This window comes from Mesoplodon mirus (assembly GCF_964341445.2).
Source record: "Mesoplodon mirus genome assembly, contig: HAP1_SCAFFOLD_518, whole genome shotgun sequence".
NCBI lineage: Eukaryota > Metazoa > Chordata > Mammalia > Artiodactyla > Ziphiidae > Mesoplodon > Mesoplodon mirus.
In genome coordinates, this window is record NW_028295480.1 from 429313 (window position 1) to 445410 (window position 16098).

The 16098-nt window shown below is 33.3% G+C and overlaps 1 long non-coding RNA gene across 1 annotated transcript; it reads right to left on the reverse strand.

Annotated features, from left to right (window-relative positions):
* Nucleotides 1–1837: 1837 nt before the first annotated feature.
* On the reverse strand, nt 1838–14347 carry LOC309797420. The gene is made up of 5 exons (XR_014292656.1): nt 14294–14347; nt 10109–10182; nt 7456–7664; nt 5850–5938; nt 1838–2246 (listed from the first exon to the last, which is right to left on the reverse strand). It is a non-coding gene; the product is annotated as an uncharacterized lncRNA (long non-coding RNA).
* Nucleotides 14348–16098: the final 1751 nt, after the last annotated feature.

Sequence of the window (16098 nt, forward strand, 5' to 3'; positions counted from 1 at the left end):
GAAATAATTGACTATGAACTATGCAAAGAGTTGTTTTACCTGAATTTCTTTGAGATCCATCAGATGTGGCCATTAAAATGAGCCAATCTCCTCCATTACAACTACTCACTGTGCAGGCTTCTAGTCAAGCATTGGTGGAGATAGCGCAGCTCAATTTAAATTAAAATTCAAGGTAATGTAACTAAACAAGTGAGTCCTATCCTTTTCCCCTTACTTTCCCTTAGAGAGTTTTTGAAGTTAGGGATTTGTAAAATGAAAATATTAAACCAAATTTAATAGCAAAATGTCATTTTTGTCATTAGTGAAACCAAGCCCAGTTTCCACTTACCCCAAAGTATAAATTGCCTATCTGAGAAGCAGTTCAAATTTAAGTCATGTCAGATTGGTGGTCTTTCTGAGTTTCAGTTTGGAACTCTTATTTGAAGTCATTGTTTCACTCAAGAGCATCTCAATATCAATAGCAGGTTTTCTACTTCAGCAAAAGCCTTGATGTACAGCAGTGCCATTGGGTCCAGAGGATAACCTCTTTGTACGTGTTTTCTCCCAGTCTCACAGCAATGTTAAAGTCACTGATATCACAGAGCACATTTCTAATCCTAACTGTATGCCCTAATTTTGGCAGAAATCCACTCCTCCACTTTTATGCAATGTATTAACAGCCAGCAATTTAATTGTATTTGTTGAGACAGTAATATCAACGTGAAGCATTCCTTTTTTGAGGCTCAAATTCTTAATATTTGCTTTCCCCTTTGCAAGAAATACTTACTCCTTTACTCCCTTGTCCCCTTAGGCTACCTACCTCATATATCAATTAAGAAGACGTTTCACAAGGGATGCCTTTCCTCATCCTTCCAGGTGAGAAAGGCTGCCTGTTCCATGGCTCATAGTATCTTGTCTATATTTACTACAATTAGTAATTCTTCTTTAGACTGCAGGCTCTAAGATGTATGGACAATGCTTGCTTTCCCCCACCTTGTATTACCAGCACCTAATGCAGTGCCTGGGACATAGTAGAAATTCTATAAATATGTAATGATTGATGAATGAATGAATGAATGAATGTGTTAATAACAAGATAAATGCATAAATCGTACTTGTAAAGCACAATACAAAGTAATTTCATTAATATCCACCCACTTACTTGTACCTTTATACCCTTCTCTTCATTTATATATCTTAGAATTACTTTTAATTTTATCAGCAGGGATACAGGATTTAATGACTAAATTTTGATGAAATGTATTAGAAATATTCGTGAGTGAGTAAGCACTATGCCATGGTGAGAGAGAGAAAAAACTAAAAGCTATTGTTATATTCTTGACTCAAGTCATACTCAATATTATTTGTTACATATTATATTACTCACGCAAATGCATTCTCACTGGCATGGTATCACCTGCATTATTATAATTTCCATTTCCTTCCCAATCCCTTTAAAGCCCATATCTGACCCTTAGACTTATTAAATTGCATTGTTTTAAACCACTTCTCCAATTTGTCAAGGTCATATTATGGCCATGTTGAATTTTGATCTTGACAAAGTATTAATCAGTCTTATCAACTAAAGAGAACTGTAAATTACTAAATCCACATGCTTTTCTATCATCCTAATCTTGATGAAAATATTAAATAGCCTCTGGCCCAGGATTGACCTCTACATATAAAACTTCTGTCCACTTTGTTGAGGAGGAACTATAAATGAGTTTGATTGTTCTACCTACTTTGTTTCCAATAAATAGGTCTCTGGTGTGATCTATTTTTATAAATTTGTGAATGAATTCAATTTGTAATATTTTTATAATATTAATATTTAATGTCTGATTTCAAGTCATGGATGAAAAAATGCTAACATCAATGAAAACTACTACTTGCTCAAATAGATTAATAATAGTAAGAACAATTAAAGTAGATTTTAAATCTACTGTCATGTTTATTTACTTTCCTGAATTGTTCCCACTGTGCCACTTCCTTACTTTCTGAATGTGACAGGTTCGTGCATGACGTCCTCCTCTAGATGCTGTGCCAGTAAGAAATCTCTCTGATTATAATAGGTGATCATCTATGATGGATAATAAGAGAAATATGCTTGTGCATTTTCAATCACAAATCCATGTCTTGCACAATGAAATGATTTTACTTGTTGCTTGATCACGGGGACTTCTTCCTCTGAATAAATAAGACTTGACTTTGCCTCTTTATGCAGTCATCTGTTCACAGTTCTGCCTCTCTCCGGTAGACTGTGTCTCCTTAAAGACAAATGAATATTCATTCATCTTTGATCCCCATTGCTTAGCATGCATAGTAATTGTTCAACAAATATTTGTTTAATAAGCTAAACACCAATATGCCATGAAGTAGGAAAATCTGGAGATGTGAGTGGTCAAGATGGGGGGTGTGACTAAAGGACCCCTCTGAATTCTAAGAACAACATACTTAGGATGGAATGCATGAGTAATCAAACGGGCTGACTACTTGACAACTAGTATGTATTCAATTTTCAAATTGTATATTATAAGCATCCCTGAGTGTAATTTGAAATGGATAGACAGGAATTTTTATTTTATTTTTTCTAATGAGGAAGCAGTGTAGTTTTCTATTCTCATGGCCTCTGTTGCTTCCTATGAATATTTCTCCAATATCTTGACATAATCGTTTTCAGGAAGCCAAGAGAGTCCAAAAGAAAATGACAAACAACAGAAATTGCTTTCATTTTCTAGTGTTTGGAAAAACATAAAAATAGGTTTAAGTTTTTCAAACATACTTAGATTTCATGAGATTTTACTTGGTTTATAATCAATATGATAAGATGCATATATATGTATATAGAATCATCATTCATTTTAAATTGGAAATAATGTGTATTCCCATGGCTGATTTGCAAACTGTCAATAATAAGAACCAAGCTTATGTCCTCCTAAGTCTTTTGTAGCCCCATTTTAACACATTTTCTGGAAGTTATTTCACTTCAACCACTCTACTTTCTAAAAAAACAATAGATGACTTTTTAAAATTTTTCATTTCAAAATGAAAATATTAAAATATGCTAAAAATTGGTGCAATAATGGAAGCTACAACTTACCATGTAAGTTTGTTTGTAATTGAGCAAAATATGTTCCAATAATTTTTGCATTGCATTTGCCTTTCTCTATATAATTACTAACCCTTTTTCTTTCACTATGGAATGTGAATTTTGATTTCTCATCTTCAAATTTGCCTTTAAATACATTTCTACCCTTATTTTTCTTCCGTCTGGAAGCTAAGTTTTCAAGAGAAAATTTGTTTCCACAAATATTGAATGTCTTCATATTAGGAATAATTCTAATGCAACTACTTTGTATTTGGAAATGTGCCACTGTGTTTAGGAAGGCTAAACACATACTTTTGGGTAAGTTCAAAAAAGATTACTCCAATGATTCAACCAAATATATTTCAAGCATATTGATAAGAATTTTCAAACTAATTGTGTGTGATAGCCATCAATTAAAGACGTAAAATGAATGCCTGCTATTTTAAAACATAATTAAGCCAAGGAAAGGCTGTGAATAACTAGCATGTTCTGTAAAGATAATTGGCTCATTAACTAAATTCTAACAGCCCATTCACATTTCTAGATTTTAATTGAAGAATGGATGGAAATAGTAAGGTGAGCTCATTGCCCAATACATATAAGCAGGTGACAATTTTAATTTCTGCGGAGATGCCCATATTGTATGAAATCTTATTAATATTGTGATGGAATACAGTGAATCATGCTGTGAAAGAAGCACATATTTGACTGTTGTACATGTGTTCACACACACACACACACAAACACACAGATACACACACATTTCTTTTTTCTCCTCTATTCTCATTTCAGTCCCATTTTTCCTTTTCTTAGATAACTGGTATCATGAATTGAATATAAATACTTTGAATCCATGCTTGAATTTTTTACTATATGCAAATGAATCCATGAAAAATACATGATTGCTTTGAGTTTTAACAATTTGTATACATGTCATCATGCCAAATATGTAATCTTTAAAGTCATTTATCATGTATATAATTAATTATTTTGAGTGAAGTATGGCACTGCATCTTAAAAATAGTTTATATATGTCTTTTCTAAGCAGCATAAACTGGAATTTTTAAATTTATTTTTATTGTCTCTGTGATCAAATGTATTGTGATTATTGATCTATTTCTCCTTTATTTTTCCATGTTTTATCCCTCCTGGTACTAACTTCGTTTAAACACATTTTTCATTCTCTTTTTATGGTCTACCTTTTTATGAATCATATATGAAGTATTCATTTTTAGTGTTTTCTGGAAAATTCGACATATATTTCTAACTTTAAAAAGTCGAAAACTAATTATCTCATCTTCCTCCTAAGCGGTTCATGGACCCCTCAAATTTTAAATCTGATCTCCAGTATTTCAGTATATTATCTAGTGTTTTAGTTTTACTTTGTACATACCAACATTGGCTATTATTTTTTACACTCAACCGTTATTCAGATTCATTCCAACATTACAAATTTCTTTGCTGGTCACTGTTCGGTGCACCCTCCTACTTCTTTTTATGCTTATTTTCTTTCTTACTGAAGAACATTCTTTGTACAATGGTCTCCAATCTTGCCTAAAACACACGAGAATTATGTGAGAAGTTTTTAAAGCTCCCATTATTGAAACACCACCTAGATCACTTTGGTTAAAAAAAAAAAATCTCCAAGTATTGGCTTCAGGCATCAGAATATTTTTTAATGCCTTCAGACAATTCCAATAGCTGCTGCTACTGCTTTAGTCATTTTTTGTTGTTGTTACAGTTTGTGGGTGGTAATTCCTCTTTGTCTATGAATGAAAATTTCTTTACTTCTTGTTCTTGAGTAGTTTTTTAAAATGAGGTATAGAATTTTAATTTGGATAGCTATACGTCCTCAGTACTTTGAAGATATTATTCTATTGTTTTCCAGCATCTACCTGTTTTCTGATAAGACAACAGCATCTACCTGTTTTCTGATAAGACAACGGATATTTAAAGCCAGCCCTCAAAAACAAGGCTTATTATTTCCAGGCCCTCCTTGAATTTCTTGGTTTCTACTCCTACTCACTACTCTAATGTTGAATTTGTTTTTTCCCCTTAAATCCTGAGACTGGGGATCCCCCCTTTTTTGTAAGCTTGTTCATTTATTGTTTGTTGATTTGCTTTTTATGTGTTGCTACATGTAAAAGCAACATATAAAAGAAAACACAAGTATAACAAACTGTGTGTTCAGATTGGAAGAAAGGATTCTCAGTATCAGTTCAGCCTATCCTATTGACTGAAAGCATTTACCTTGTTTCTTTTACAACTAACTTGAATATTATGAGTCTTACGTCTAATATACAGTACTCTTCACCCTTCTTGGAATGTCTATGCTCAATAAGGACATTAGTTGACTTGTCATTAATATTGCTTTTCTACATGTGAGTGCATTCAGAGTTCTATCCTGTCCCATATACATAGCATAATCTTATATTTTGTTTCTAACTGGCATCAGTTTTCTGGTTTTTTTTTTCGATTTACTTTTAAGCTTTACTTTTAGCAGGACTGTACTGAAATACTCTTACACCTTAATAGATCTAATTGTCTGGACTTAAAATAATAGATTTTTGTATCACAGGGGCATTTGTCTTTACAGATACTGATTTCTGTTCTCTGCACATGTTTTCTTGTTATATGCCCAGTGTAATATGAAGCGAGTTAATTTATTGTGTTACATATAGTAAAGAATCCAGCAGAATAATGTTATTTAGGGTTTTTTTAAATTATTTCTATGAATAACAACAACATCAACAATAAGAGTAATAGAAAAGATAATTTCTACCTGTAGCAAGTCTCAGTTTTTTCTTAAATGCAGTAGAAGGCCCTTCACACTCTATTTGTCCGCTTGGCTTCAGGTTTTCATTTTGTTGGCTAGAAGACAGATAAAGGGGATTATGCACAGAACTGAGCCTGGTTTCTGCTAATCTCGAACTTGAATTCTTTCAAGGGTTGCAAAATATGATTCAAGTATTTCACAGGCCTGTATAACCTTTGTCATCTCTCTGGTATATGTGCCATCATGGGTGGATTTGGAACTGACATTGTATATCTCTGATCTCAACTGTATAAATATTTGTTTAGACTGACTATCAACATAGAACACAGACATTCTCTTCTGATGTATGGATGATAGAATAGTTCTTATCTGGGCCCCTATGGATGGGGCAGGCACAAACTAACAGAGGGCAATGAGGCAAATTTTCAATGAACTCAGATTTTATATTTTTCTTTAGGTAAAAGAGTGGTTGCTTCTATACCAAAAAAATATTTCTTATAATTTGGGTTACATTAAAAATATCTCATATTTACAGCCATTTATCTGAATCTATAAGAGTGACTTGGTTTTCTCAAATACATTATATATGGAGTCCTTTAGACTGGAATTAAATTAATCATGGTTGTATTTTTTTTTCTATTGACTTCCCAGCTATTTTCCCCTAGGAAAACTCTCTTAAATAATCAAGAGAAATATTTTAGGCAACATTATGTAAATCATCACCCTTATTAGATGAATTAATATTCTTGAAGTTATAGCTCATTTCATGGAAATCAGATTAACCTGATGTTATGGGCATAGTCATTTATCAGTAAGTTATCTGTTAATATGCTCAGTATGTGACATAAAATATGTAACTTTAATAAGAGAGTGGATCACCTCAAATAATTTAGCAAATCTTGAAAATGATAAGGATTAAAATTGTGGATGTATAAAGGACACAGAAGCTTGGAGAACTTTAAAACCATCTATTTCTCTCCTGTTTCCCTCAGACAAGGAAATGAAGGCTGACACTTTAGCATGGTTTGGAAATCCTTCTAAAAATTATCTGACTTTCTCTTAGAATTAACAAGTAATTTAAAGTTTTAAGAACTGCAGAACTGATCACATGAATTACCATAATTTAGTCAAGAATTTTTTTGAATATCCACCTTTTGACAAACATTGTACATATAAGTACCAGGCTGTAGAGATGAATAAAATCATCCTTAGTCTCAAATAACTGAAAGAAAAATCCCCCAATATTAGTGATTACTCAGGAATTAAGGATGATGCTATGAGAACATTTTTATAATGTGAAATTTATTAAGTTAAATAAAATATTTTGCTTTTGAGATTAGAATGCCTTGTTTTTGTTCTAAGGATACTGATGATAGATAGTGCTTGTATTTTGCAGAAGTTTTATGGGAGCAAAATAAAAACTTGGTAATGTGATATAAATTTGGTGCCCCAAGGCGATTTTTATTGTTATTTCTATTGGTGTTGTTAATGAGGGAAATTTCTGTGAGCTATTAGAAAAGAAAATGTGGATATCAATATCTAATCAAAAAGAAGGACAAAATAATGGATAATTAGAGAATATATATAACCAATAAATTAAAAATATACTCACATGCTAAGGAAGCACAGTGGTGGAAGTTTTGCTCATCATAAAGCTTTAACAGTGAGTAGAAGTTATCTTGGTGTCTTGGGTGTGGGAAGATATGCTAACAACCAGTGATAGATCCGTTGTAAAAGTTGCAACTGTTTCTTTGGTATTAAATTTCACTTAAGACCTGTGCTTCTGGACAGGATGGAGTAATAGGAACTGGATTTACTCTCCTGGCTTAAACTGCTAAAAGTAAAAAAATATATATATTAAACAATAATTTTAGACATTGAAAAACAAACAGCACAAGACAACGGTTGTATAAAGCTATTAATTATAATGATAACCCAGTGGCATAATGTTTTGTGTAATACAGTTAAATGTTGGTGTTTGAACAAGTCCCTGGTCACCTGTAAAAAATAAAGGTGGATTCTCTTTTCATATTTATTAACAAAATGAATTTCATAGGGATGCAGTATTTAAACATGTTAAAATACTACAATTACTAGAAGAAAACATTTTTGTTTTATTTAATAAAAGTTAATTTTTTTATATTTTTATGTGTTGCATTTATTGCTTTAAGATTATACAAATATGTTTTGATATAATTTAATACATGCAGCATCAACTAGAGTATTCAATACACAGACTATTCAATGAGTATAGCCTTAGTAGTGGGACAAAATTAGCCCTAGACTAACTTGTTTCAGTTGCAGCCTAATAAGGCTTACAACGAAGCCTCAAAATGATCAAACTATTTCTTAACTACCTCTTTGAGCAAAGTTACAAATCTTAAAAAAAATAATACAACAACGCCCTGCAACCAGTAAAGTAAAATTCACAATATCTGACATGCAATCGAGAATTACCAGGGATGCAAAGACAAAGGAAAATATAACCCATAACAAGGATAAAAATTAATTAATGAAAACAGACTGAAAATGGTACAATCAGTAAACAAAGACATTCAAACAGTTATTATAACTAATTTTCATAGGTTCAAAAAGGTTAAAGGAAAGCATCAACATCTTAAATAGACATATAGAGGATATAAAAATAACCCAAATTGAGTTCCTAGAGATGAAAAATATAGTTTCTGAGATGAAAGATAAACTGGATGGGATTAAAAGAGTTGAGGCAATGCAGAAGCAAAGACTGACCTCCCTGCAAAAGCAAAATTTTGTTATTATAATATAATCTGTCCCACTGAGTAGTCCAAATATAAAGTCTGAAATGAAAAATGCCAGCTTGGTCACCTTTTTTCATTTCTAATTTGCTTTACCCTTTCTGGTTTGTGCTTCCAAAAATAATTAAAGTATAAAATTATGAAAATTGTATTCAATGGTATTAAAATTAAGCATCTATCCATCTTATGGATTGTCCTGCATAATGCAAATATCTAAAATCTAAATATTATGTGTATATATACATATATGTATATATACATATATGTATATATATCTCACTAGCAGAATGAAAAGAAGATATGAAAGTACAACACAAGTTGTGGAGGAATATAGTAAAGGAAACTAAAATTATAGTATTTTTGTTTTTAGATATAGTTGCTCTACGCAGTGGAAAAATGATATGCGGATTAGCATATTTTATTTTCTGAGAAGCATGAATCAATTTAAAAGGCGAAAGGGCAGATTAATTTCAAGAATGATTAATTTAAATACATTATCAGTCTTCAATTTTTTTGTTACTGACAACATCCCCTTTAGGATTTTCAAAACGCTGAAAGGAGGGATGCCAAGATTTTTAGTTGCTATTGAAGCAATTATTAGCAAATCCTTTCTTCTAATCTCATTACAGAAAATAAAGCCCTTTGTGCCCAGAGAACTCCCATTAGAACAGATAGCTAGTGGGAAGCAGCCACATAGCACAGGGAGATCAGCTGGGTGCTTTGTGACCACCTAGAGGGGTGGGATAGGGAGGGTGGGAGGGAGGGAGACGCAAGAGGGAAGTGATATGGGAACATGTGTATATGTATAACTGATTCACGTTGTTATAAAGCAGAAACTAACACACCATTGTAAAGCAATTATACTCCAATAAAGATGTTAAGAAAAAAAGAAAAAGGAACTGCATTTCGGAGCAGCTCAGAACATAGGGTGTACCACTCTGGAGCTATCCCACATTTCCTGTGTCTTCTTAAATATTGTGTATATATGCTATATATTTATATCTCCATCTAAATATACATCTATATCTCCTAAAATACTGTCTCACATATAATGAAGTCACAGTTTCCAGATAGTTGTTCTGGAAGTCATTAGACAAAATATAGTCTCATTTATTTAAAAAATGTGAAATGAGAGAAATGTACGAAAAACTTGATCCATCTTCTCACTGAATTTGTCGTATTAGTACCTTCAGAAGAAGAAATAATTAATTTATTGTAAATTATTTTATTCCTCATTTATTAGAGAGGAAATTTGTAAACTGAATCTGTTAGGGCTTAAAGGGTTTTTTTCCAGAAGATAGTATCTGTGGTTCTCACCTTACACTGAGCAGTATATCACTAGTGAACAATCTGACAAATATGTACATTATTAAGTTATTTTATTTTCACCTGGCTTTTTAATACTATCATCTGATATACATCATATTAACTGACACTGCAATTTCTTCCTTGATTTGTATTTTTTTTTCTACAAACACTTTGCATTCCAACTTCCACGTATCTGATTTACTCACCCATGTGATGGTCTTCATCTTCAGACATCTTGCTGTCTGGGCTGTTCAACCCTGTGACAGTAAAAGCACACTCACTAGGGACTAGGAGTTTGAGAAGGACTTAGAAAATTGTTTGACACTTGAAAAAAACGGCTCCAGAATATGAAGAAAAAATCTGCAAAATTGAGAGAAAAACTTGTGTAATTAATATTTTCAACTAATATCACTACAACAGAAATGTTACTCAGCTTTCATATAGTTACCTAGAAATTATATTGGATATGTGACTTGGGCACATTTTAATGCATCTGATAACATTTAGGGTAGAGCTTCTAAAAGGGCAATTGCCTAGGACTGAGGAAGGTTTAAAAATGGCACAGAATGAACTAGAAGTGACTTCAGTGGGAGGCTGAGGCAGAGATGCTGGACCCGGAGAGCGACAGAGCGGGCGTACACTGGAGAGAGCTTTCCTCTACAGGAGAGCCAAGAACTTGTTACTTATTGAGGGGGCAGCATGAAGGTAGGGGATCCTACAATGAGAATCCTAGGATTGCTCCTAGATTTCTAACTTGGATAAATGACAGGATGGTACTCTTTGTGAATACTGAAGGAACAGCAACAGCAGCAGAAGTCTAAGAATGGAACTTTAACGTATCACAATGCCACCTTTAAACTAAATTTGGCGTTCTTCTCCTTTTTGAATGAATGAAAATGCATTAATTAAAGACACACACATTCACACACCTGCTAATACCTGCTCTTCTGCAATCATGTGTTTTCTGTATAGTGTCTAAATATCTATTCCAGTCGAAGTAGTGCTTAAACACTTCAATATGCCTCTTTTCAGCCAAGAAGAAAAACTGTCTATGACTGTTCCAACATATTTTAAATATATGTATAATCATTGCCAACTTATCTGCTTTGCAGATACTAGTTTCCTATACAATATTTAATATCTCCCTTTAGTGAAAATGTCATTGCTCAGTATTATGATTGTTTTTCATTTTTATTCTATGTCCGAATGTTAGAATTATTGATTAATCTCTTTATTAATGGAATGATCTCAGCACAATGTTAAATACTCTTCTTCTCTACCATTATTATATGTTATTTTAAAGATTTTCCATACAGTGAAAATTCAGGCTTTTTGAAGTCAGTAGGATAGGCTCCAGTGAGTAAAAGAAATGCTGAAGAACAACAATATGTATTAAACAAATTTAAGTAGTTAAGAAAGCACTAATCTAGCCGTTGAGAAATATATACTAATATTTACATAGTATGTATATCTAAATCAATAGTTTCAAAATGAGATAATCTACTGAACAAAATATCTTAAAATGTGAATTAAAAGATGTTGTAAAATCTATATATGATTAAAATACAAAAATGTTTATAAGCTTGGAATATAAATAATAAGTGCATTTTTGTCTGGGAGACAAGTTGTTATCTGGGAAACCTCAAGACATTTTGTAGATTATCAAAATCACTTTACTATCACTCTTGAGCATTTCTCCTATCAACTCTATAATTAGTATTGGAAATTAGCATTATGACTCTATTTCACTATCAGGAACATTGAAGAAACTATTTCAAGTGCTAAACATTGGTTTTAACAAATAAAAAACAATTCATCTGAGGAAGATGTTACAATGAACTGAGGAATTAAAAGATCTCAAAGTAGAGAAATTTCACTGACTGCAGTATAAACAACTTGAGAGTAGACAGTTTGTTTTTCCTGTTTGCCCTCCAAATTTTGGAACAGTGTTATATGCACGGTGCAGGGTAATAAGCAAATATTTAACAAATGAAAAGTACTGAATTCATTACCTTGTGGTACAAATTAGGATTTCTTTTGTACTAACTAGAAGATTTTAATTTCAGCATTATGAATTATTAATGTCTTTATCTGATTCCCAGTTCTGTGTCAACCAAACTTATTTGAGTGATAATTAGAGGACTTCATGTTTATCCTATCTTCTAGGATTTCACTTTTGCATATCTGTTAATTCATAATTTTGATGTTTTTATAGCACAACCAAAGACTATAAAAACACATAGAGCAAGCACTTGCCAAAGAACTCTAAATAAAACAGGTCTCAGGGGCTTCCCTGGTGGCGCAGTGGTTGAGAGTCCGCCTGCCGATGCAGGGGAAACGGGTTCGTGCCCCTGTCTGGGAAGATCCCACGTGCCGCGGAGCGGCTGGGCCCGTGAGCCATGGCCGCTGGGCCTGTGCGTCCGGAGCCTGTGCTCCGCAACGGGAGAGGCCACAACAGTGAGAGGCCCACATACCTCAAAAAAAAAAAAAAAAAAACAGGTCTCAGATATGAAATTAGAGCCATACATGGTTATATTTCTAAGTGCTTCATCTAAAGAGAGACGTGCAACACTGCTGCATGAATTAATCACCTACGGTGACTTTTAAATCTACCAACAGCTGGCCCCTCTATCATATCTGATTTTATTCAATAGTCTAAGTGATAATAATTTTTTGATCAAGAACTTTATTTTACTGGTTGTAAAGGTGCGCGCATGCACGCACACACAATCCCCAGTGCTTTTAAAAATTGTGGGACAGAATTAATCATAACTATTGAGTGTAAATGTCATTTATCAACTTATTAAAGTGCAAGCATGCAGGGAAAATAAGCTAAAGACAAGACTTTCGTTTTTCAATTTAGTTTTAAAAAGTCTTGTAGAAATCTTTATGAAATTAACACAAAATGGTGTTACCAAAAATCTATTTAGTTTGTTTATTCCCTAGTCTGTGGCAATGTAAACAGTGGAAGTTAACCCGGAATTTAAGTTAAGGAAAGCTATATTGTATTAAGTTTAGCCAAAATTCTCTAACTTGCCATATTTTTTCAAATAAATACAATTTCTATTCTCTTCCCTCTCTCCTCATCTCCCTTAAGGTATGTCAACTCTAACCCCGCCCCCCCATACACACACCTTGTTGCCTCTGACATTATCTCCTCCACTAGATGTGCTTTTGTCCTTATTGCTGCACAATAGTTCAACAGTAAAATGTGATAAACGCAGGCAAAGGTGTTTCAAGAAAGAAGGTAAATGTCCTTACACATTTTCAACATAGAAACAGAATTTTTCAAAAATGAGTTACAAAATAGCAAAATTTAAAAATAGTTATAGATGAAGTTTGCAGATAATGTTGTCATCCCTCTTAAAAGAAGAGGGATGAGGCACAGAAGAAATGTAGTGTTGAGGACAGTGAAAATCAGCAGTTATTGCAAGTCTATTTATGCTGCGTTCAATGGATTCAGAAGACAGAGGCTCGGGTGCTGTCGTTATTACTTGTTTGCCATGTGATGGTGGGCAAAATATCTAATTTCATTGGGTTTCTCTTTCTATGCCTCTAAAATGTGGATTCCCAGGCTAAGAAAATATTTCAAATCTTTTCTAGGTCTAAAAGTCACAGACCTTAGTGTACCCTTTATAAAGGCCACATTTTCACAAAAGATAGCATTCTTGTAAAGCACCTTTATAGAAAGAAAAAGCTATATTTAGCAAGTCCACTGAGTGTCCAGGGTTTTCTGAAGTCGTACTGCTGTTTATAACCAGGTGTAGGCCAGTAGGACAACACATTTGCTTTAATAACTGTCCAGATTTCTTGGAGTTAAAGATAAGTTTTTCATTATTCTAAGTGTTGACCTAAGAAATTATTGAAAATAAGAATTGCTCTAATTTACTTCTTGAATTGCCCAGTTCTTACATGGCCTGACATGAAAGGTGATTTAAAAGATTGCATTTAAGTTTGGACATATAGCCTTCATCCTGCTGTTTCATCACAGACCTCTTACAGGAGAAACACGTGCAACCATTTTGAGTTTCTGAATGGGAGTGCTCCTTATAGTATTTTCCCCTTATAAATTTCTTGCCAACTTACTCCAATTTGAATGCAGGTAGAAATTTATAAATTTCTCCAAGAACTTATTTTTATTTTTATGAATCTTACTGATTTTGTTTTAATACCGAGGACTTTATCAAATTCATAGACATTTGATAGAATAAAAAGCAAAAGCATAATTAGGAAAAATCCAAAAACCTCAAATAGAAAATAAGATGCTATGTTGTTAGTAACAGAAATTAGCACAAATAGACTGAAAAACTGACCACCATTGTAAACTGAGCTTTTAACTATGGCAGTCGCCAGGAAAAGGAGGGTTACCTGACTCAGGGGTCTTCTCCTCTTTCTTTGCCTTCTTTTAACAATCTCGAAAATTAAAGAAAGATTGAAATGACAATACAAATAATTTATTTCCCAAACCATTTGAGAATAGTTGCCAACACAATGCAATGTCTCCCCCAAATCCTCTAGTATTTCCTACAAACATATATCCAAATATAATCATGAAAATCAGGAAATTAACACTGACACATGACCACAGAGCTCCTAATCCTCAGACCCCTTTCAAGTTTTGTCAATTATCCCCATCATGTCCTTCATAATAAAAGGATCAGCCCAGTGTCACATGTTGCATTTAGCTGTCCTGTCTCTTTAGTTTTTTAATCTGGAAAATTTTCTCAGGCTTCCCTTGAATTTCATGAACTAGAAAATTTTAAAGAATATGGATCAGTTATTTTGTAGGATTTAGCTGTTTGTATCTGTCTCATGATTATTCAGGATATGTGTAGTTGGCAAGAATAACTCAGTGGTGAAGCTTTGTTCTTCTCACTGCTTCCTATCAAACAATTTCGGCAAACTTTTAACTTGTAGCCTTACTGGAATATCATGTTACTCATTTGATTAAGGTGTATCACCCAGTCTTCTCCATTGTAACGTTATTTTTTTCTCCTTCATTATTAATAATTTTTGTGGTAAGGCACTTTGTAATTATGTAAATATCCTGTTCCTCATCAAACATAATTTACTCAATTTAATTCTTAAAATCAGTATGAACTCATAGACTCCTATTTTATTCAATTGACTATAATACGTTTCTACCATTATTTATTTTGAGGCTTAGATTGTTCAAGATTTGTCCAGTGGAAACCCCTTCAGTTTGGCTTCTATATCCTTTGATGTTTCCCAACTATTCTTTGATATCTCCCTTCTTTTTTTTTAACATCTTTATTGGAGTATAATTGCTTTACAATGGTGTGTTAGTTTCTGCTTTATAACAAAGTGAATCAGTTATACATTTATCCTCATATCTCTTCCCTCTTGCATCGCTCTCCTTCCCACCCTCCCAATCCCACCTCTCTAGGTCACAAAGCACTGGACTGATCTCCCTGTGCTATGCGGCTGCTTCCCACTAGCTATCTATTTTACGTTTGCTAGTGTATATATGTCCATGCCACTCTCTCACTTTGTCACAGCTTATCCTTCCCCCTCCCCATATCCTTAAGTCCATTCTCTAGTAGGTCTGTGTCTTTATTCCTGTCTTACCCCTAGGTTCTTCATGACATTTTTTTTTTTTTAGATTCCATATATATGTGTTAGCATACAGTATTTGTCTTTCTCTTTCTGACTTACTTCACTCTGTATGACAGACTCTAGGTCCATCCACCTCACTACAAATAACTCAATTTCGGTTTTTTTTTATGGCTGATCCCTTACTTCTTGAAACAATAATATGTTCTAGGGTCATCTTATATTTTCCCTGTAGTGGTTCTAGAATCAGCCATTTCTCCAAAGAGCTTTAGTTCCTTCAGTTGGAGAGCTGTATTTAGAAACCAAGATCTGGACACTAGGTGTATTCATTGCTCTTGGGAAGTAGTGGTCCCAGGTACTCTCAATGGGCAGAGCTAGGGGATTTAGGTACATATATACATACACACATATGAAAACATATTCATAACCATTTACACATATTCACAAAGACATTCATAAACACATGCAAACATATTGTCTATGTTTATTTCTATAATGTCTCTATATTGAAAATCATCTGTTCACATTAACATCCTCCATTCCCTTTCAACGCCCTTTCCTTCTAGTTTTTGCCCTTTTCATATTTAAACTCCCTCCAC